Raw genomic sequence first — 21,508 nt, forward strand, 5'->3', positions numbered from 1 at the left:
TATTTGGAACTTTTCTACACTCTATGAATCCAATATCAACTAAATTGCATAACCTATTATAAATTAACAACATTTCATTTTATAATTACAGTCAGACAAAGGTAATCTGTCTGACAACTATTAAGGTTTATATTTATTTAAAATCTTTAACAAAATGAACCATTTTTAAATTTTTTTCCATGACCATTAAATCATTCTTTCATTTATTCTCCGAAAAATAACTTTATTTATGTATATATGTATTTATTTATTTATGATCCCTTGATTGCTTACTAGGGTACTGATTTGATCAAAGCTGACCAGTATCCATTACAGTCTTGGTGACATCATCACAGTAAATTATTAGTTAAAAAGAACAGAGCAAAAAATACAGGTGTTTCAAAAATAAAACCCAGCACCCAGAATGTACAATTCATATAACATATGAAGGGTTTCTAGGAAGCTGGAACCCATCCTAGCTTTCAACAGGTGCAGAACAATAAAACTGAGCTATTGCAGAGCACACACACACACACACACACACACACACACACACACACACACACACACGTCCATTGTGTCCATGTTTCTATGTGTATGTATAACTGCATATGTGTGTATATGTGTGTGTGTGTGTGTGTGTGTGTGTGTGTGTGTGTGTGTGTGTGTGTGTGTGTGTGTGTGTGTGTGTGTGTGTGTGTACGTGTGTGTGTGCGTGCGTGCGTGTGTGTGTGTGTGTGTGTGTGTGTGTGTGTGTGTGTGTGTGTGTGTGTGTGTGTGTGTGTACATTTGTATCTGTGACTGCATGATAACTGATGGTTTGTAAAACATACATTAAATATAAAATACAGGTCAAGTGATTAATCACATAGATCATATAGCATCAAGATGAAACATACACAAAATGATATACTAGTGGCAACAATCAACTAAAATGTCAATCATGTTGATGATGCTCATTTAGTAGCTAGAAATAATACACAATTTTAGCAATGCTCTCATCATATTTTCAAAGCAATTTGTGGAGAGCTGGATACAAAAGCATATATAAAGCTTCTCATATAACACACAAGCCAAATAAATAAATTATTGAGTGCTATGGATCCCTTGGTAGACCTATTATAAATACAGATATCTCTCACACAAATGTTCAAAACATTATGTATATATATATATATATATATATATATATATATATATATATATATATATATATATATATATATATATATATATATATATATAAATCTATAAACATACATACATGCTTTTTTATCCAAAATTCTGTTACTGTCTATTGTTCATGAAAAATTCAATTCATAAATCACAGTAACACGGGAACATAGAAATAATAGTAGGCAAGTAATCACATAGACCATAAGATGACAATCCATCTATACATTTCAGCAGACAAGCTTAAAAGTTCCTCTCACCCTTCTCATGCACTTAATAATGTCCCGGGTCTATATTAAATCAGTGAACACTTAAAAAAGCGAACGCAGATTTATCGACCCCATATAAGCGAAAGCTTACAATCCCGAACACTTAAAACAGTGATTTTTTTTTTCCCAGGGGAAAAAAAATCGCTGTTCCAAAAAAGAAAAAAAAAACTTTAAAACATTACATGAAGTGAGGGCTTCACCCCCACACACCCACCCATTTGGGGAGCTGTGCCCCCCATACCCCGCCTACTTAAATATACCAAATCCGAGATTGCACTACAGTGATAAAAACAGCAAAATAACGAAGGCGGCCAAACGATTTCTTTCCCAGGGAAAGAATTTGCTTATATGCCGTTTCAGTATTTTGCTATTTCATGCTTTCAAGTTCGATCAAGACACATTCCAAAGAATGCGTCTTCGATCATCTAATAAGGAACCTAATGCCCATCCCTCCAATTCAGGCAGGGCTGAAGATGGAAATGCTGGTGGAAATTTATGTTTACCCATCCAGTCATCAAGATTAGCCACAAAGTTAGCCAAAGTAGTACTTTGTTTAACTTATAGTTGTAAAGCATTCCATAGGATGGGAATATGCTGTCTTAGGAACCTTTCTATCCAACTAGTCATGTTTACATATAGTGTACATTTAGAGCTCTAGTGCAAGTGTTTATAAAGGCACTGGTTTTTAAAGAAACAAGAGCTCAAATAGCATCTGGACTTCAAAGCTCAAAATGCTAGAGAGGTTGCCTCAGAGCAGTGATTAGCTGAGCAGAATGAGAGTCATGTTAATAGTTTAAAGATAGTTCAAGAATTTAAGACCTTTAATTTTTTTGGTTAGAAATATTTGCATCCTTTCTAGTTGAGAGGTATGTTTGAATCTTTACATTCAAAAAGGGGCACTGTATTCAATGATGGGTCTGATAAGGGAAAATACAGAAGTAGGTTGACTTCTTTGGCTCTTGAAGACATTCCTTGATAATTATGACAACTGAATGAGACAGAGTTCTCCACATAAGTACTTAGGTCTCTTATGGCCATTTCTGTCTGAAGAGGAACACCATTTATAACATATGAAGCAGAAGAAGATTTTTGGCTAAACACTACTATGCTGTCCAGTTTGTACACATCAAGCAAAACCATAACACCTCCTATCTTTGTTATTTCTCACTCTTTCTGTAAAAAATGTGGTTCTAAATGCTAATGACCAAAATAGTGCCCCTAAAAGGACTGGCATCACTTATATAAAATAAAATGCATGGTTTTATACTACACATTCAGTTTGTTTTTTTTTTCTTTGTCCTTGCTATACCACCAAACGGAAAAGAAAAACGCTACAATACAACTGACTTAGACATATAAGGTCACCTTGTATATAAGCTATATGATGCTATGCATGTTGTAAAATGCTTTGTGAATATAATATACTGCTTAAATATTCATGTAGTTTACAAATATATGCTCACTGTTTAAAATATCATGTACTGTCTAAATACCTGAATACTGTTTGCACACTGTCATTCTTTGTGTAATGTTGATAATTTCTGTAAAAAAAACGAGCAGCTTTTTTTCCTCGGGCCTTTTATAATAGGGGTTTTAGCTAATCCCAGTTGGACTTTCCCAGAAAACAAAAGCAAAATAAAATAAAATAATAAATGTTACTTTAGACTGATTTCAGTATACCATATAAATATAGATATATATATACATATTCCAACTTTTGCTAGAACTGCTTAGTATCTGCGGACGATCAGATTTTTGCCTGATCCCATGGAAGTATTATTTTTAGCCTTTTGTTTCTGACAGGGATTCTAAGACTTGTTCCAAGGTAGTTTCAGGGGAAATTCAATTTTCAGGGATGATAAGGCAACAATATGTGCAGCTGAGGTAATGTTAGCAATACATTTGTCTTATAATTTATTGACAATATCCTTGAGATCAGAGTTATATTATTAAGGGTGACCTTACTGCATTACTGGAAATTGATCCTTAATTTTCTGCCATATCTTTAGAAAGATTTGTAGTTTTCATTGGTGTCTGTGACAATCTTAACTTCCTGTTCTGCTTTAAACTTTGGAATAGTTCTCTTGCTGGCAGGATTCAATGTTGTCATGAGGTAAGGGAATCGTAATTTCTTGCAACTTTTATTACTTTCTTCTTTTGTTATACAATTTCTTTATATGGGAGTTCGACCAGGGAGATTTATTTCTGAATTTATTGTTATTTATAGAGTCGAAGCCTACTACTGACTATTTTATGCAGCTGTTCATGTTCTGGTAAAAGATAGAGGTGAAAGCGTCAGTCTTCTCAGTTGAATCTATTTGGACTTTTTGGGAATTTTGCATATGCCTTCTACAAGCAGAAACAGGTTTGTCTTGGAGAAGATTGTGTCATTTTTTGATGAATTAGTATAACTAGGCCTGACAGAGAAGATGAATTGTTAATGGTAAGATTTCCCCAAGGATAAGGAGATGTGAGATGAGTTACAGTTGGGGTTTGGATTGGTAATGACCAGGTCAAGGATGTTAGAGCCTCTAGTGGGTAATTTTAGAATTTTTTCCAACACAGAGAGATGAAGAAAGTAGACAGAAGTATAAGGAGATGAGATGCATGGGCAAAGAGAGAGGTGACAAAGTCAAAGGATAAGGTGTAACAAATCAAAAGGTGCAAGGAAGAGCTCAAGATGCAGGATAAAGTCAACCTATACTCATACACCAAGGATAAGGTGTATGAAGAGTTGTATGAAAGGTTGGACACTAAGAAGGGAGAAAAGGACCTGCACCGATTGGCTAGACAGAGGGACTGAGCTGGGAAAGATGTGCAGCAGGTAAGGGGGATAAAGGATAATGACAGAAATGTACTTACAAGCGAGAAGAGTGTGTTGAGCAGATGGAAAGACTACTTTGAGGGGCTGATGAATGAACAGATTGAGAGAGAAAGAAGGTTGCATGATGTGTGGGTAGTGAATCAGAAAATGCAAAGGATTAGCAAGGAGGAAGTAAGGACAGCTATGAAGAGGATGAAGAATGGAAAGGCTGTTGGTCCAGATGACATACCTGTGGAAGCATGGAGGTGTTTAGGAGAGATGGCAGTGGAGTTTTTAATCAGATTGTTTAATGAAATCTTGGAAAGTGAGAGGATGCCTGAGGAGAGAAAAGAAATGTTTTAGTACCAATTTTTAAGAATAAGGGTGATGTGGAGAGCTGTAGTAACTACTGAGGGATAAAACTGATCAGTCACAGCATAAAGTTATGGGAAGGAGTAGTGGTAGGTTAAGAAGGGAGGTAATGATTAGTGAGTAACAGTATGGTTTCATGCTGGAAAAGACCAGTACAGATGCGATGTTTTCTCTGAGAGTGTTGATGGAGAAGAATAGTGAAGGCAAGAAGGAGTTGCATTGTGTCTTTGTGGACTTAGAGAAAGGATATGACAGGGTGCCTAGAGAGGAATTGTGGTATTGTATGAGGAAGTCGGGAGTGTCAGAGAAGTATGTAAGAGAGGTACAGGATATGTATGAGGGTAGTGTAACAGTGGTGAGGTCTGTGATAGGAGTGACAGATGCATTTAAGATGGAGGTGGGATTACATCAAGGATCAGCTCGGAGCCCTTTCTTATTTGCAATGGTGATGGACAAGTTAACAGACGAGATCAGACAGGAGTCCCCGTGGACTATGATGTTTGCGGATGACAATGTGATCTGTAGTGAGAGTAGGGAACAGGTTGAGGAGACCCTAGAGCAGTGGAGATATGCTCTAGAGAGTAGAGGAATGAAGGTCAGCAGGGCTAAGACAGAATATATGTGTGTGAATGAGAGGGAGAATAGAGGAATGGTGAGGATGCAGGGAGCAGAGTTGTCCAAGGTGGATGAGTTTAAATACTTGGGATCAACAGTTCAGAGTGATGGTGAATGTGGAAGAGAGGTAAAGAAGAGAGTACAGGCAGGGTGGAGTGGGTGGAGAAAAGTGTCAGGAGTGATTTATGACAGAGTGGTACCAGTAAGAGTGAAAGAGAAGGTCTACAAGAGGGTAGTGAGGGCAACTATATTATATGGGTTAGAGATGGTGGCATTGACAAAAAGGCAGGCGTCAGAGCTGGACATGGCAGAGTTAAAGATGTTAAGATTTGCAGTGGGTGTGACGATGCTGGGATTTTTCATAGGTTCATAGGTTCATAGGTTCATACTAGGCTATCTGCCCTGGGGCAATTATAAGCCTAGCCCGATTCTGTATGGCTTACGCCACCCCTTGATTTGAGTATACTGTGCCCTTTTTAAGGTTTAGTTTACTGTGCCTCTGTCTAATAGTGACATGGGAGTAATCCCTGGGACAAACCTATGATCCCCCATCCACCTATCGAGATTCTTCTTGAAGAGATTCAGTGAGGTGCTCTGCCTCACATGAACTGGAATTCTATTCCAGAGTGAAGGGAGCCTCTGGGTTATGAAACTGTCCCTCCAGCAAGTTCTATTTATTTCTGTGCTGAGGTTCAAGTCCCTCGAGCATGTGGCTCTAAGGGATTTAGATTTACTGAGGTGGAGCATGTCCATTAATTCTGGATTTGACATAGCTTTGTATGTCAGGCATAGATCGACTCGAAGTAGGCGGTATGCAACTGAGTTGAGCTGGAGTTTTTTTAACCGAGCAGCATATGGCATCTGTTTGAGACCCTTGATCCTCTTGGTGAGATACTTTTGGGGTCTTTCTAATTGCTGCAGGTGTCGGGTAAGGTACATCCCAAAAGGGGCATTGTATTCTATGATGGGCCTGATGAGGGATGAATAAAGGGGCACAATTACCTCTCTTGATCTAGATGTGAAACCCTTCGTGATGAGGTGGGCTATGTAGAAGGTCTTTCTAACCACATTGGCAATGTGGTTTTCAAAGGAGAGATTGCTATCAACTTGGGTCCCCAGGTCCCTAATAACTTTCTCTGTACTTAATGGGTTTCCGGCTATGTGGTAATTTGTGGGCACATTGTTTTTGCCAAAGGATATGACTATACATTTTTTGGCATTTAGCTTTAAACCATGGCGCTGGCACCAGTTATCTGTCTCTGTGAGACCTTTTTGAAGGATGTTTGTGTCAGCTGGAGAGTCGATTATGGTGCCCAGTTTGCAGTCATCTGCGAACTTGGTGAGCCATAGTCCTCCCACGTTTGCCTGTACCTCGGAAAAGTATATACCGAACAAGAGTGGTCCCAGGGCAGAACCCTGTGGGATGCCACTTGTGACCGGTTTCGAGTCTGACATGGCTCCAGCAACTCTCACTCTGTGGGTTCTGTCTTTGAGCCGGTTTGCAACCCATCTTGTGACATAGGGGTTTATATTTAAGCTGGATAGCTTATCTATGATGCCCGAGTGGGGTATTGTGTCAAATGCCTTTGCAAGGTCCAGATAGGCTGTGTGGACTACCTTCCCTTCATCTATGGCTTTGGTGACTGTTTTGAAGAAGTCAACCAGGTTCAAAAGGCAGGATCTGCCCTTGACAAAGCCGAACTGGGTAGGATCTAGTGTCTGTAGGTCCCCAATGTCTTTGTTTATGAGCTCCATGATGATCCTCTCCATAGCCTTGCAGACTAAGCTAGTCAGGCTTATGGGGCGATAGTTTCCAGGGTCCGTAGAGGCTCCACCTTTGTGGAGTGGGACCACTGTTGCTGTACGCCATTCTGTGGGTACATATCCTGTAGTGAGGCTGAGATTGTACAGCTGTTTTATTTGAGGGATTAGTTCCTCTTGGAGTTCATGTAGGATGCAACCTGGGACACCATCTGGTCCCATGGAAGCAGTGTTTTTTGCTTTGGAGAGGGCAGCCTTCACCTGAGCATCAGAGATGTTTGGGAGGCAGCCCTCTGCCGGGATAGATACTTGCTCTTTGGGGGGGGGTGGAGAAGTTTGCACTGAACCTGTCTGCCAGGATATTGGCGATGTCTGTGGGTTCAGTGTATTTTTTGTCATTTAGAATCAACTCAGAACAAGTCTGGGAGTTGCATCCCAGGTTCCTAACATAACTGAAAAAGCCTTATGATTGTCTTTGGTGTCCTGTGCAATTTTTCTCTCGAAGCTGGCCTTGGAGGATTTTATGAGGGATCATAATTTTTTGCTAGTACTGATCAGAGATGCCTTCCCTATTAGGGATTTTGCTCTATCATGTAGTAGCTTCCTCCTTCTGTTGTACAGTTTATTTATGGCAGGGGTCCACCAGACTGGACGCCTGCCTTTGGATGATTGGGTCTTGGTTTTGTTTGGGATAGCATGATCCATGCATTCCTGGAGATGTCTGTAGAATGCGTTTATATAGGATTCTGCAGTTTGGGCCGTAGTTTCCACTGGCCCTGGGGCCTTGAAGGATTCTACTTCGGTTTTGAGAAGTGGGAAGTTCGCTTTTGAGAAGTTTTTCACTGTGGTTTTCTGGGCTGGGGGTGGGGTCGGGATGTGGACATCCAGTGAAATTAATTTATGGTCTGATCTTACCAATGAGGGATATACTTCTGGTGTGGAGCATAGAGTCCCCATGTTGGTAATGATCAGGTCTAGTATGTTGTCCCCTCTTGTACCATCATGTGTTCTTAGAACACTTTTATTGTTTTATTTAAATAAAGAGTGATTTTTATCATTAGAGTTTTTGTGCAGTCCGTGGTGGTGTACCCTGAAGTCTACTTCATTTTTTAATTTCGCTCTTGGACACCTCTAGCAGTTGAAGTTGGTTTACTTTCTAGGAGTTCCAAGTTATGGTCATGGGTAATTTTATGTGAGGTAATGGTGTTTCTAACAAATGCAGGTACTTCTCCACAGTCTCCAAAAGGACTGAAGGCATGATGGGCATTGAACTCTGGCACAGACAGAGTGCTAATACTGCAATGATACCATGCCTCAGTAACTACACAGAAGTGAATTTATTTGAGTTGCAGGACAACTTCAAGATCTGGTGTCTTTCCATTTAGACTCCTAGCATTGAGTAGTGCCACCTTAATGTTGTCTGAATTTGAGTTTAAGCTTGTTAAGAAGGAATGTCCAGTAGGAGGGACGCAGCCGAAAGCCTTGGCGAGATCTAGATAAGTTGTGTGAACCACCTTACCCTCATCTATGGCTTTGGTGACTGCTTCAAAGAAGTCAATCAGGTTTAGGAGACATGATCTGCCTTTTACAAACCCAAACTGGGTAGGGTCCAGACTTTGGAGATTACCGATGTCTTTGTTTATGAGTTCCATGATGATACATTCCATGGCCTTGCAGGCCAGGCTCATCAGCCTAATGGGGCGGTAGTTCCCGGGATCCATCATGGCTCCCCCTTTGTGGTGTGGGATAACCATTGTGGTGTGCCATTCAGTGGGTGCAAAGCCTGAGGTGAGGCTATGATTGAACATGGTACTTAGGTAGGGTGCCAGTTCGTTCTGTAGTTCATGTAGAATGCAGCCTGGGATATTGTCAGGTCCCATGGATGCTGTGTCCTTGGCTTTGGAGAGTGTGTTTTTTACCTGTGCAGCTGTGATTACAGGAACTTTGCATTCTTCCGGTATAGAGATGGGCCCTTTAGGGGGTGAGAGGGGGTAAAGTTAGCACTGAACCTATCTGCCAGGATGTTGGCAATATCAGTTGGTTCTATATATTTAGTGCCATTGTGCTGTAACTCAGAGCAGATCTGAGTGTTGCCATTGAGATTTTTGACATGGCTATAGAATTCTTTGTGGTTGTCTTTAGAGTCAGTGGCAGTTTTGTTTTCGTAACTAGCTTTGGAGGATTTTATGAGTGATCTCAACTTCTTGCTGAGGTTGACAAGGGAGTTCCTCCAGTCATGGGATTTTACTCTTTTTTGCCACAGTTTCTTTCTTCTGTTGTAGAGTTTGTTTATGTTTAGGACCACCAGATTGGCTTCCTTTTTTTGGAGGATAGCATCTTGGTTCTGCCAAGGATAACATGATCCATGCACTCGTGTAAGTGCTTATAAAGTGCATTTGTGTAGGATTCAGCAGTCGTACCTCTATTGTCCATCTGCATGGGTGTCATGAAGTTTGCCACTTCTGTCTTAAGAAATGTGAAGTTGGCTTTGGAAAAGTTTTTTACAGTGGTTTCCCTAATTGGGGGTGGGGATGGGATGTGGATGTCTAGGGTAATTAGTTGTGGTCGGATCTGACCAACGAGGAATTGACCTCTGGTGTGGAACACCAGTTGCCCATGCTGGTAATGACAAGGTCTAGGATATTGCTGTCCATGGTGGGGGTGTGAATAATTTGATCCAAGGTGCTGGAATTTATGAATTCCAGAAAACGTTGAGCAAAAGAGTTGGCACATGAGTAGTGTTCCCAGTTAATGGTGGGGTAGTTGAAATTGCCCATTATTAGGGTGTTGGGTTGTACCCTAATACTTTCCAGTGTATCAAGAAATAAGGAGTGGGAATCCTGTGGCATGGTGGGGGGTCTGTAGCAAGCTACAATTTGGATTGCAATCTTGCACAGAGTTAGTTGCACTTGGATAATCTCGGGGTCATTATGCTGTGCAACTAGCCTGGAGGTGTGGATATCCTTAATGAATATGGATATGCCTCCACCTTTAGTGCTTCATTCCGGGTTAGATGGCCGAAAGGTGTGGTATGAATTATAGCCTGGTAATGCAGGGGTGATCTCTGGAGCCTTAAACCAGGTCACTGTCACTGCACAGATGTCGATGTTCTCCATTTTAAGGAGTGCCTCGAGCGAGTGCATTTTGAGGTTTAGACATCTAGCATTGAGTAGCATTACCCTCAGATTTTGCTTGTTTGTACCTGTTACGGTGGTGAATTTGTCATTTGAATCTTGCCTAAAAGGCACTATAGGCATGGCAAGAGCCTTAGCCAGTCTCCAGAATGCCAAAGGTGACAGGTGCAGACCATCTCTGGCAAAGCATCGTGGTCTGTCGATCATGTCGTCCCAGGCAGACAAATACTGGATCATAGGTTCATAGGTTCATAGGTTTATACTAGGCTATCTGCCCTAAGGCATTTATAAGCCTAGCCCAAATTTTTGTGGCTTACGCCACCCCTTATATGAAAAAATACTGTGCCCATTAGTTTGTTGTGCCTCTGTCCAGCAGTGACACAGAGATGATTCCCAGGGTAAACCTACGATCTCCCATCCACAGGTCTAGATTTCTCTTGAACAGAGTCAGCGAGGTGCTCTGCCTCACATGGACCGGGATTTTATTCCACAGCATAGGGAGTCTCTGAGTGATAAATCTATCCCTCCATCACATCCTATTTATATCCGTGCTAAGGTTTAAGTCGCTTGCTCTAGTGGTTTTGGTGGATTTGGATTTTTTGAGGTGGAGCATGTCCATTAATTCCGGGTTGGACATGGCCTTGTATGTCAGGCACATGTCACCTCTGAGCAGACGGTATGCGACTGAATAGAGCTGGAGTTTCTTCAATCTGGCAGCATATGACAGATTTTGGAGTCCCTTTATCCTTTTGGTGAGGAACTTTTGGGGTCTCTCCAATTGCTGCAGATGTCGGGTGAGATATATCCGAATGGGGCATTGTACTCGATCATTGGTCTGATAAGTGAAGAGTACAGGGGAACAATGACCTCACTAGATCTGGATGTGAATCCCTTCATGATCAGGTGGGCAATGTAGAAGGTCTTTCTAACCACTTTAGCAACGTGAGTGTCAAAAGAAAGGCCACTGTCAACCTGGGTCCCCAGGTCCCTGATAACCTCTTCTGTGCTTAGTGGATTGCCACCTATATGGTAGCTTGGGGTTACCTTGTTTTTCCCGAAGGGTATGACTATACATTTTTTGGCGTTTAACTTCAGGCCATGGCTCTGGCACCAGCTATCTGTTTCCGTGAGTCCCTTCTGAAGGATATCCGTGTCCGATGCACTTTCCACTATGGCGCCCAGTTTGCAGTCGTCTGCAAACTTTGTCAGCCAAAGTCCTCCCATGTTGGCCTGTACTCCTGAGAAGTAGATGCCAAACAATAGGAGGCCAAGGACCGAGCCCTGTGGGACACCACTTGTGACCGGCTTGGAGTCTGACACAGCACCAGCAACTCTAACCCTGTGGGTTCTGTCCTTAAGCCAGTTTGCAACCCATCTTGTGACATATGGGTTTACATTTAAGCTGGTAAGTTTTTCTACAATACCCGAGTGGGGTATTGTGTCGAAAGCCTTTGCAAAGTCAAGGTAGGCTGTATGGACTGCCTTTCCCTCATCAATGGCCTTGGTGACTGTTTCGAAGAAGTCGACCAAGTTCAAAAGGCATGATCTTCCCTTGACAAAGCCAAACTGGGTCAGGTCCAATGTCTGCAAGTCCCCTATATCTTTGTTTATGAGCTCCATTATGATCCTCTCCATAGCTTTGCAGACTAGACTTGTTAAGCTTATGGGGCGGTAATTACCAGGGTCCGTGAGGCCGCCTTTGTGGAGTGGGAACACAGTTGCCGTACGCCACTCCTTGGGCATGTATCCTGTGGTAAGGCTGAGATTAAACAGCTGCCTTATGTGCGGGTTTAATTCCTAATTTAGCTCATGTAGCACACAGCCGGGACACCATCCGTCCCATTGATGCTGTGTTTTTAGCTTTAGAGAGAGCAGCTTTCACCTGCATTTGAGATGTCCGGGAGGCTACACTCGGCTGGGATAGTTATCTCTCCTTTAGGGGAGAGGGGGTGAAGTTTGCACTGAACCTGTCTGCCAGTATGTTGGCAATGTCTGTGGGTTCAGTGATTTTTGTATCATTTTGGACTAATTCTGAGCATATCTGGGAGTTTCCACCCAGGTTCCTAACATAGCTGAAAAAGGCCTTATGATTGTCCTTTGAATCCATGGCAATTTTTCTCTCAAAATTGGCCTTAGTTGATTTTATGAGTGCTCGTATTTTTTACTAATAATGATCAGGGCGACTTCCCTTTTATGGATTTTGTTCTATCATGTAATAGCTTTCTCCTCTTATTGTAAAGTTTGTTAATGGCTTGGGTCCACCAGACTGGACGTTTGCCCTTTGTGGAAAGAGTCTTGGTTTTATTTGGGATTGCCTGATCCATGCAGTCCTGGAGGTGTTCATAGAAGGCATTTGTAAGGGCTTCCACAGCTTGGGTTGTGGTTTCCTCTGGCTCAGGGGCCTTGAAGGATACCACACCAGTCTTGAGTAGTGTGAAGTTTGCTTTAGAGAAGTTCTTCACTATGGTCGTTTTTGTTTGGGGTGGGGCGGGTGTGGATTTCCAGTGAGATTAGTTTATGATCAGATCTCACCAATGAGGGATATACTTCCGGTGTGGAGCATTTTGTCCCCATGTTTGTGACAATGAGATCTAGTATATTTTCTCCTCTCGTGGGAACAGTGACTAGCTGTTCCATGGCATTTGAATTTATGAACTCCAGGAACCGTTGGGCTAGAAAGTTAGGGCTTGAGTAATGTTCCCAGTCTATATTCGGGTAGTTGAAGTCACCCAATATGATGGTGTTTGGAGATACATTTATACCCTCCAGTGTCTTCAGGAAGGCTGTGTGGGGTTCCTGAGTTTGAGAGGGTGGCCTGTAGCATGCTACAATTTGTAGAGCAGTTTCGCCTATGGTTAGTTGCACCTGGATGGTTTCCGAAGCTTCGTGCGTTGCCACCAACCTGGAGGTATGGGTATCCTTTATGAATATGGATACACCCCCTCCCCTTAGAATGACACCAGAAGCTTAGCCTATTGTTGAAGTAAATAATTTTGTCCTTGTAATGTGGTATCATTCTGGGTTATGGCAGGATGCTACTCAGGGCTAGGGTGATACCTGCCAGGGCTACAAGATTGGAGAACTCCTCCATGTCTCTTTTCATGTAGTCCAGGGAGGTACATCTCAGGTCATTTACACCAACATGGACAATGACAGTGTCATGTTTGTACTTGTTGTGGAGTGACCTGAGTGCGTGCATTATGTGGCGGATCCTGGCACCTTACAGGCAGCTGAAAGTAACTTTCTCCTTGTTTAGCCTGGTGAGTAGAACATCAGTGTGCCTGACTATAGAGTCACCTATGACTAGAGTGTTGGGTACGTTGTTATGCCTTATGGGCTGTGGTTCAGTGGCACACTGAGTTTGTGGGATATGTGTCATTTGGGTTGTGTTGGGTGGAGGAGGTCACTTGCATTTCTGCTTTGGAGATCCCTGATGCTTGGGCAGGTTTTTGTTGAGAGCCTTCACGAATGTAGGTGTGTGTTTTGTGTTTCTATGTGTGTGTTTTGGTGGTGTAGGTTTTGAGAGACTATGTGATGAGTGTGGTGTGGTGCAAGTGTTTTCCTTCTCCTCTTGACTGTCTAGTCCAGTCTTGGGTGAAGAGAGCTTTGCTTCCAGTTTGGCTATATAAGTGCATCTCTCAAAGGTTGTAGTGTTGGGTGGTAGAAGGAGATGGTTGTCTGTGTACATAAGGCAATTGCTGCATTGCCCCAAGATGCCCAGATTCATCAGGTAGACAGGAGAAATCACCAGGAGCTGACCCTTAGACATGCCTGGATAGGTGATTATTTATTAAGTACTAAAAATTGCTTTCCTCTAGACAAGTGAGTGCCTGGATAGGTGCTTATTTATTAAGTACTAAAAACTGATTTCTTCTAGACAAGTGAGGAAAGTTGAGTGCTGTAGTAATTTGCAGCTTATTTAATGCTTACAATGAGTTCTGAACAAGTGCTGAGTTCAAAGAAACAGATTTGAGTGCTGAAACTAGAAAACTGGCTAGTTCTACAAACAGTCTAGACCACTTACAGGAAAGGCAGGAAACAAGCTTAATTTTATTTTCTTTCCCAGATGCTCTCTTTGGACACAGTTGGAGGGCCTGAAATCAGAATATGATCTCACTGCACTCAGTTGAGTGAGCAAATGAGAAGAGCCCAGAAGGAGTATCCAAGCACAAATTTACAAGAGGGGCGGGCAGTTGCAAAGCCACCAAGATTAACACCAAAACAAAACCAGGGAGTGTGGGTGGGGAACTAACTGAAAAAACAGAGTCAAAACTTCCAGTTCAGTTAATATTCAATGCAATACAAATAAATCAATTAAAATGCTGTATTATTTGAAAAAAGTGCAGATAAAAGGTACTTAAATTCTCTTATACGTCCAGTTGAATACAGCTAGATCATAGCTGGCCAAAGCTCAGGTTTTAAGCAGAATATATTCCAAAATTTAACACTTAAATAGCTTGTAACAGAATATCAATGAATGAGACTACCCCCGACTGCAATTACTGTCTATGCAGGAATTCTAACAGGCAATAAAATCTAGCAAGCACTAACTGAAAAAACAGAGGCAAAACTTCCAGTTCAGTTAATATTAAATGCAACACAAATAAATCAACTAAAATGCTGTATTATTTGAAAAAAGTGCAGATAAAAGGTACTTAAATTCTATTATACATCCAGTTGAATACAACAAGATCTTAGGCGGCCAAAGCTCAGGTTTTAAGCAGAAAATATTCCAAAATGTACCACTTAAATAGGCAGTAACAGAATATCAATGAATGAGACTACCCCCAACTGCAATTACTGTCTATGCAGGAATTATAAAAGGCCATAAAATCTAGCAAGCACTAACTGAAAACAGAGTCAAAACTTCCAGTTCAGTTAATATTCAAAGCAACACAAATAAATCAATTAAAATGCTGTCTTATTTGAAAAAAGTGCAGATAAAAGGTACTTAAATTCTCTTATACATCCAGTTGAATACAGCTAGATCTTAGCTGGCCAAAGATCAGGTTTTAAACAGAAAATATTCCAAAATGTAACACTTAAATAAGCAGTAACAGAATATCAATGAATGAGACTACCCCCTACTGCAATTACTGTCTATGCAAGAATTCTAATAGGCAATAAAATCTAGCAAGCACTAACTGAAAAAACAATGTCAAAACTTCCAGTTCAGTTAATATTAAATGCAACACAAATAAATCAATTAAAATGCTGTATTATTTGAAAAAAGTGCAGATAAAAGGTACTTAATTTTTCTTATACGTCCAGTTGAATACAGCTAGATCTTAGCCGGCCAAAGCTCAGGTTTTAAGCAGGAAATATTCCAAAATGTAACACTTAAATAGGCAGTCACAGAATATCAATGAATGAGACTACCCCTGACTGCAATTACTGTCTATGCATTAATTGTAACAGGTGATAAAATCTAGCAAGCACTAACTGAAAAAACAGAGTCAAAACTTCCAGTTCAGTTAATATTCAGTGCAACACAAATAAATCAATTAAAATGCTGTATTATTTGAAAAAAGTGCAGATAAAAGGTACTTAAATTTTCTTATACGTCCAGTTGAATACAGCTAGATCTTAGCCGGCCAAATCTCAGGTTTTAAGCAGAAAATATTCCAAAATGTACCACTTAAATAGGCAGTAACAGAATATCAATGAATGAGACTACCCCCGACTGCAATTACTGTCTATGCAGGAATTCTAACAGGCAATAAAATCTAGCAAGCACTAACTGAAAAAACATAGTCAAAACTTCCATTCAGTTAATATTCAATGGAATACAAATAAATCAATTAAAATGCTGTATTATTTTGAAAAAAGTGCAGAAAAAAAGGTACTTAAATTCTCTTATACGTCCAGTTGAATACATCTAGATCTTAGCTGGCCAAAGCTCAGGTTTTAAGCCCAGGCTTTTAACATGAAAATCCATGGTATGGGAATTGTAAGCCATCAACTGCATAGCAAGAAGTCATATCTCTCATCAGGTTCCAGATTGACATTGACATATTCTGGACCCCTTAAGAATGAAAACAATTGTATAGCAAATTGTTAAATCCAATTATCTTGTCTGGGAATCCAGGCATCATTCTTGGTGAAGGGAAGATACTAGTCAAAACAAGTGTCTTTCCTGACTCTAACACATACATAGAAAAGTCTATCATATTTTTCTCTGCATGCCCTTCCGTGTGGAACATCTCAGGTCATTCGCCCCCACATGAAATGTTGCTATGTTGTAGTCATATTTGTCAAGCTTAAGGGTTCTTAGGGTATCACTATCTTGGTGCTGGACAAGGGAGTTACAATCACCCTGTTCTCTTCCAGTTTGTTGACTATAACTAAAATATTTACGCATGTGGAAACAGACTTAGTGTGTCTGATGTGTTTAGGATTGCTTACCGGATGATTCTTGGAGAGCTGTGTGGAGTTTCAGTATGTGTGATTGGAGAAGTAGTAGATGCCGCATTCTGTACTGGAGGCTGGGATATTTTAGTGTGTGTGTTCAAGGGAATTTTGACAAAATGTTCTTTACATCCTCAGCATAAGTTATGGGACTAGTAATGTGCTTTGATTGATGTGGTGTTTTGCAGGTATGATGCTTATCAATAATGGTCTGATGCAAGGAGTTTCCCTCTATGTTTCTTAAATATTTAAATCTCTCATGTTCTGTAGTATCACTTTGCAGCATCAGTGAATACTCAATAATCATAAAAGTAGTTCTTACACTGTCTTATGACACCTAATGCAACCAGATTGGCCACATATAGTTTGAGAGCAGACTGCTAAGCCAAGCTGCCAGAGGGTGAGGATTGGGACGTGCATAGTACTGAAGGGTTAGAGAAAGCCTGCTATAGTAAACCTTATAAAGGTTTATAGGTGAAGTACTTATCATGATATTCTGAAGTAACTTTAAAGGGGAGATAATCTAACAGTACTTAGTGAAAAGACAGAATTTGCCTATTGGTATTCTTGGCAATTATTAGTGCTGGTCTCAAAAGAGCTTTATACAGTATAAATGAACGTATCCTTGCTCTTTCTTTCACCAGAAGCAGAACAATAACATTAATCCTAAGGTCCCTGAGAAGAAGATGAGAGGCTCTTTTATGATCAGTAGTCTTGTCACAGATGTTGCAAGGTTGTATAGACTTGTTTCAGCTTTCTCCTGAAGTGCCCTGGTCCTTAGGATGAGATGTTTACCCAACAACCCATCTGCTAGAATTGGTAGTAGCTCAGGTGGATGTCAAAGATTCCATGGGACTTTTTGAAAAGAGTATGATATGGTCCCTGATACCATGCCCAAATTGCCCCAGTAGTATAAATACCACATCGGATCTTTCCTGAAAACAGGCTACTGGCATAGTAAAAATACCCTGGTCAAAAAACAATAAATTAATAATATATTTAGCAACTCAGCACAAGAGCAAGACACTCTGCACAGCAATTTAAAATTAAAACAATTAGTTTCCACCAAAATGGCAAATAGACCACTTGGAAACATATCACTCACTTCCCATTCAAAGACAGTCAAGAGTTAATGACCCTTTGCACCTTCTCTTACCAGGTGCCAAAGAGTAACACTAATTCCAAACTGGCTGCAAAGAAGGAATTATCAGGCTTTACAGACTCTCAGATTAATAGGAAATAATGTCTCTCTCTAATCCTTCTCTCACCAAGATAAAAACCAAATATAACAAATCACTAATGCCAAGATGATGTTGCCCTCTGGTAATAGGTAGACTTGATGCAGGTGTTGTAGATTTTAAAAGTAAGTTGGAAAAATAGGTAATACTTCTAGATATTGCAGTAGAATTCAGGTAGGAAAATGGGAAAGAAAGAGTAACTTAAGGTTTAGCAGTTAAGAGGAAGGCCTTCCTAGTTTGATCTTCTATTGCTCACTATAATGTGCAGATAAGATGTGACTAGGAGGAGCATACCAAGGCAAGTTTATAGTAAGAAAAGGCCACTCTAGAGCAAGAAGTTTAAAAGAACAGTGTGGATTACCGGGTGTGTGAGAGCACAGTATTCTGGCTCTGTGAAATACACTGGGGGGTGCTAAATCATTTAATTAGCTTAATGGAAGTAACTCCTTAAAATGATACTTCTGTGCTTTCTGATGATAGATATAAAAGTAAACCCACTGTTTTAGGTTCCACTGATGCTTATATAATACACTTCTTTCTTCGGAACATTGGAGGTCACTTAAACATAGACACACCCTTTGATGAAATTGACATGTGGTTTGCCCTACTTAGAAGGATCTCATACACATTTGGCAAGATGTATGACCCAATCACTCGTCCAAGTAGCAAATATATTAATGTTAAAAAAGTTAACTAATATTTTTGATGCTTGCTTTTGAGGATGTATGAACAAACACTTCAAGTGCAATATGGGAAACACAGTGCTATACTTTCATGAAAATTGATAGAGTGATGAGTAATATGAGTACATATTTACTTCAATGAATGCAAGTAAGACCTATTAGGTAAATGCTTTATAACTTGTACAGTTGATTGGGTCATATATATGTCCATTTGTACATTTGGGGCTTTTGATGTGTGGCAAACTTCTTGCATGTTTCAACATAGACAATTACTTCATTTGAGTAATATAAGATGTATAAGAGATCAACATGTCTTATACAAACATCTGGTCAATCATCCATTAGCAGTATTTTCCTATGTTGGTATATATGAGGTATCGGGCACTATACCTACATCTAAACAACATTTTCTGCTTTACTATAAAGGGAGGTTATGGATACCTGACTTGGGAGCACTCTTTATTCCTGGTCTGAATTATAATATTTTAGATGAATTTATTTTGATTTTGTTATGCATATTGCAGTAGATTTTCTCCTAAAATCCATTAAGTATAATATTTCATAATTAAACAAACAAAACTTAGTATCTGTTTATATTTTTGCATAAAACATTTTGTATTTACTATACTGATTTCATAGTTTAGTGTTCTGCACCAGTTAAATGCTAGAATGGGCTCTGGCTTCCTTGAGACCCTTCACAACTCATATGTAATGCATAGCCTGTACTGGGATTTATTCTGGAAACACTTGTATTTTTCAACCTCTTCTTATTAACTATGTTTTACTTCTAACAATGTCACATGGGCTTTGTCAGATTAGTGCTGATCAATGCTCTAGCCCAGTAAACAAATAAAAGAACCAACCAACAAAAATAAAGTGGTTTATCATATAGTAATGAAGGATTGAGTGAATGCCCACTAAGAAACATTTTAAAATACTGCATTTGTATGAACGTTTTAAATTAATATTTACCTTAATGGTTGACAGATGATCTTTGTCTGACTGTAATTGCAAAATGCAATATTGCTAATTTATAATATGTTATGCATTTTAGTTGATATTGGATGCTTAGTCTCTTGAAAAGCTCCAAATAAATGATTAATTGATGATTTGCATTTTTTTCCAGAAGATTTCACATCAGAAAAAGTAGGTTAGATTTTGCTTGTTCTTTTCTTTATCCATTCATAATATAACCCTTTATTCATCTTTTCTAGCATATGGGTTTCATTTGAGTTTGACAAGGTATTTTGTTCTGCATTCTATAATATATGTTACATTCATTCATAGATGCAGGCAGCAAGTGAAACTTAATAAGAAACATGGAATGTGACATGCCTCATGGTGTTTTACAGCATGGTAATCTACAGGTTTTCTGCAACTGTAACTTCTACAAAACATTAATTTATCCCAGTAAACAAATAAACAAAGGAACACACAAAATAAATACATACATTTTGAAATTAAGTATAGTTAAATAAACAATGTAAGCAAACAAAGGAATATACAAACAAAAATAAAGTGGTTTACCAGATAATAAATGAAAGGACGAGTGAATAACCATTAAGAAATGTTTAAAAATAAAAAATAACATTTTTATGAAAGATTTTAAATGAACGTTAACCTTAATTTTACAGATGACCTTTGACTGCAATTGTAATATTTATTACAGTTAATTCATAAGCACAGTGGATATATGAGCAGGTTGTGAACAAGTGTATCTTTGATGTGATTCAGAGAGAGTAGCTGTGCTTAGGTGCAGCTGTTAGAACCATCTTGTGATAAAGTTATGTAAATAAGGGAAACAAGATACAAATGGGGAATTTGTGAGAAATCTGCAACAATCATATGCAAATAAGGTGCTCTGCCTGCCTTTATCTGATTCATAGTCATGTTTTGATAAGCAGGTACGCTGTGCACAAATTGGTAATAAATCTGAACCTTTTCTATCCATTTTGCATTTTACATAGATGCTTACATTTACTGCTGATCTGTGTCCCTCTATGAGATGCTCGTTTCAATGCCACCAAAACCTGATGTTCAAAGTGGATATCTGCAGACTAGAAAATGTTGATGAGCAGAAATTGTGGGACAGGGTTAGAGAAGCATGGGATATTATATAGCCTTCGCTGAGTTTGCATGACCTAGAGACAAGAACTGGAGGAATGAGTGGCCTTTCTGTACATGAACATACCAAGGTATGTATGGCCCTCACTATACTTACTACATGCATCTTCCAAAGACAATCAGGAGACATACTGGGTGTCACACAACCTTTTGCTTTGCAGTTCCTTGAAATAGTCTTGGCGCATGCGGTTCGGTTCAGTATATCTATTTCTTTGTGTCACTTGTGGACCAGCCCAATGCTATGCATGCTATCTAAGAAATGGCACACTTTCCTGAGGTGCTTGGTGTGACAGATTAAAGTCAGTGCATTTATCTAACCAGCATTTCTGAATTCAGGAACAGAAATGCACGGACCAGCACTTCAGCCCTTGCAGAAACTGGATTTTCTGATTATATTCCCTACCACTTAGCACACGGTGCAGCTGCTACCCCCCCCCCCCCCACACACACACACACACAACCTCACTACACTTCTGTAACCGAGGTTGAGATCCCACCAAAGGAGCCTATATTTCACTGAGTACAAGGTCATTGATTACAGTGTCTCCTGCAACTTAAGATTTTTAGGTCAGAGATTATTTTTGTTAAGGAATTTCAACATTTTTTTTCTTTTAGATTTTTTTTGATGTGTCTAGTAAGAAAAATATCAAACCATACATGTTCTATAAACGGTCTGACCAGAGCAGAAAATAAGGGAGTAATGACTTCCTTGGTTTTAGAAGAGAGATGCCTTTGACAATTAATTGCGAGATATAGAAACATGTCCTAACCTCAATAAACACACAGGAGAGGGAGCTGTCACCATGTTGCTCAAGTCTGTACTGATTCACTTGATAGTGTGATGGCATCATTACTATTGACTCATAGGTTCATGGGTGCTTACTAGGTTATTGATCAGTACGAATTTTAAGAAGCCTAGCCTTTCATTCCTGTAGTAGTGTTCAGCCCT

General features: G+C 39.8%; 1 protein-coding gene across 1 annotated transcript in view; it reads right to left on the minus strand.

Moving 5' to 3' along the window:
• The window catches only part of KCNK3 (potassium two pore domain channel subfamily K member 3), an 834,865-nt gene that overhangs the window by 500,261 nt on the left and 313,096 nt on the right, over positions 1-21,508 (minus strand). The gene's annotated exons all lie outside the window — the stretch shown is intronic.

Source organism: Protopterus annectens, chromosome 2.part1, assembly GCF_019279795.1.
Source record: "Protopterus annectens isolate FY-2018-M chromosome 2.part1, PAN1.0, whole genome shotgun sequence".
Taxonomy (NCBI): Eukaryota; Metazoa; Chordata; order Ceratodontiformes; family Protopteridae; genus Protopterus; species Protopterus annectens.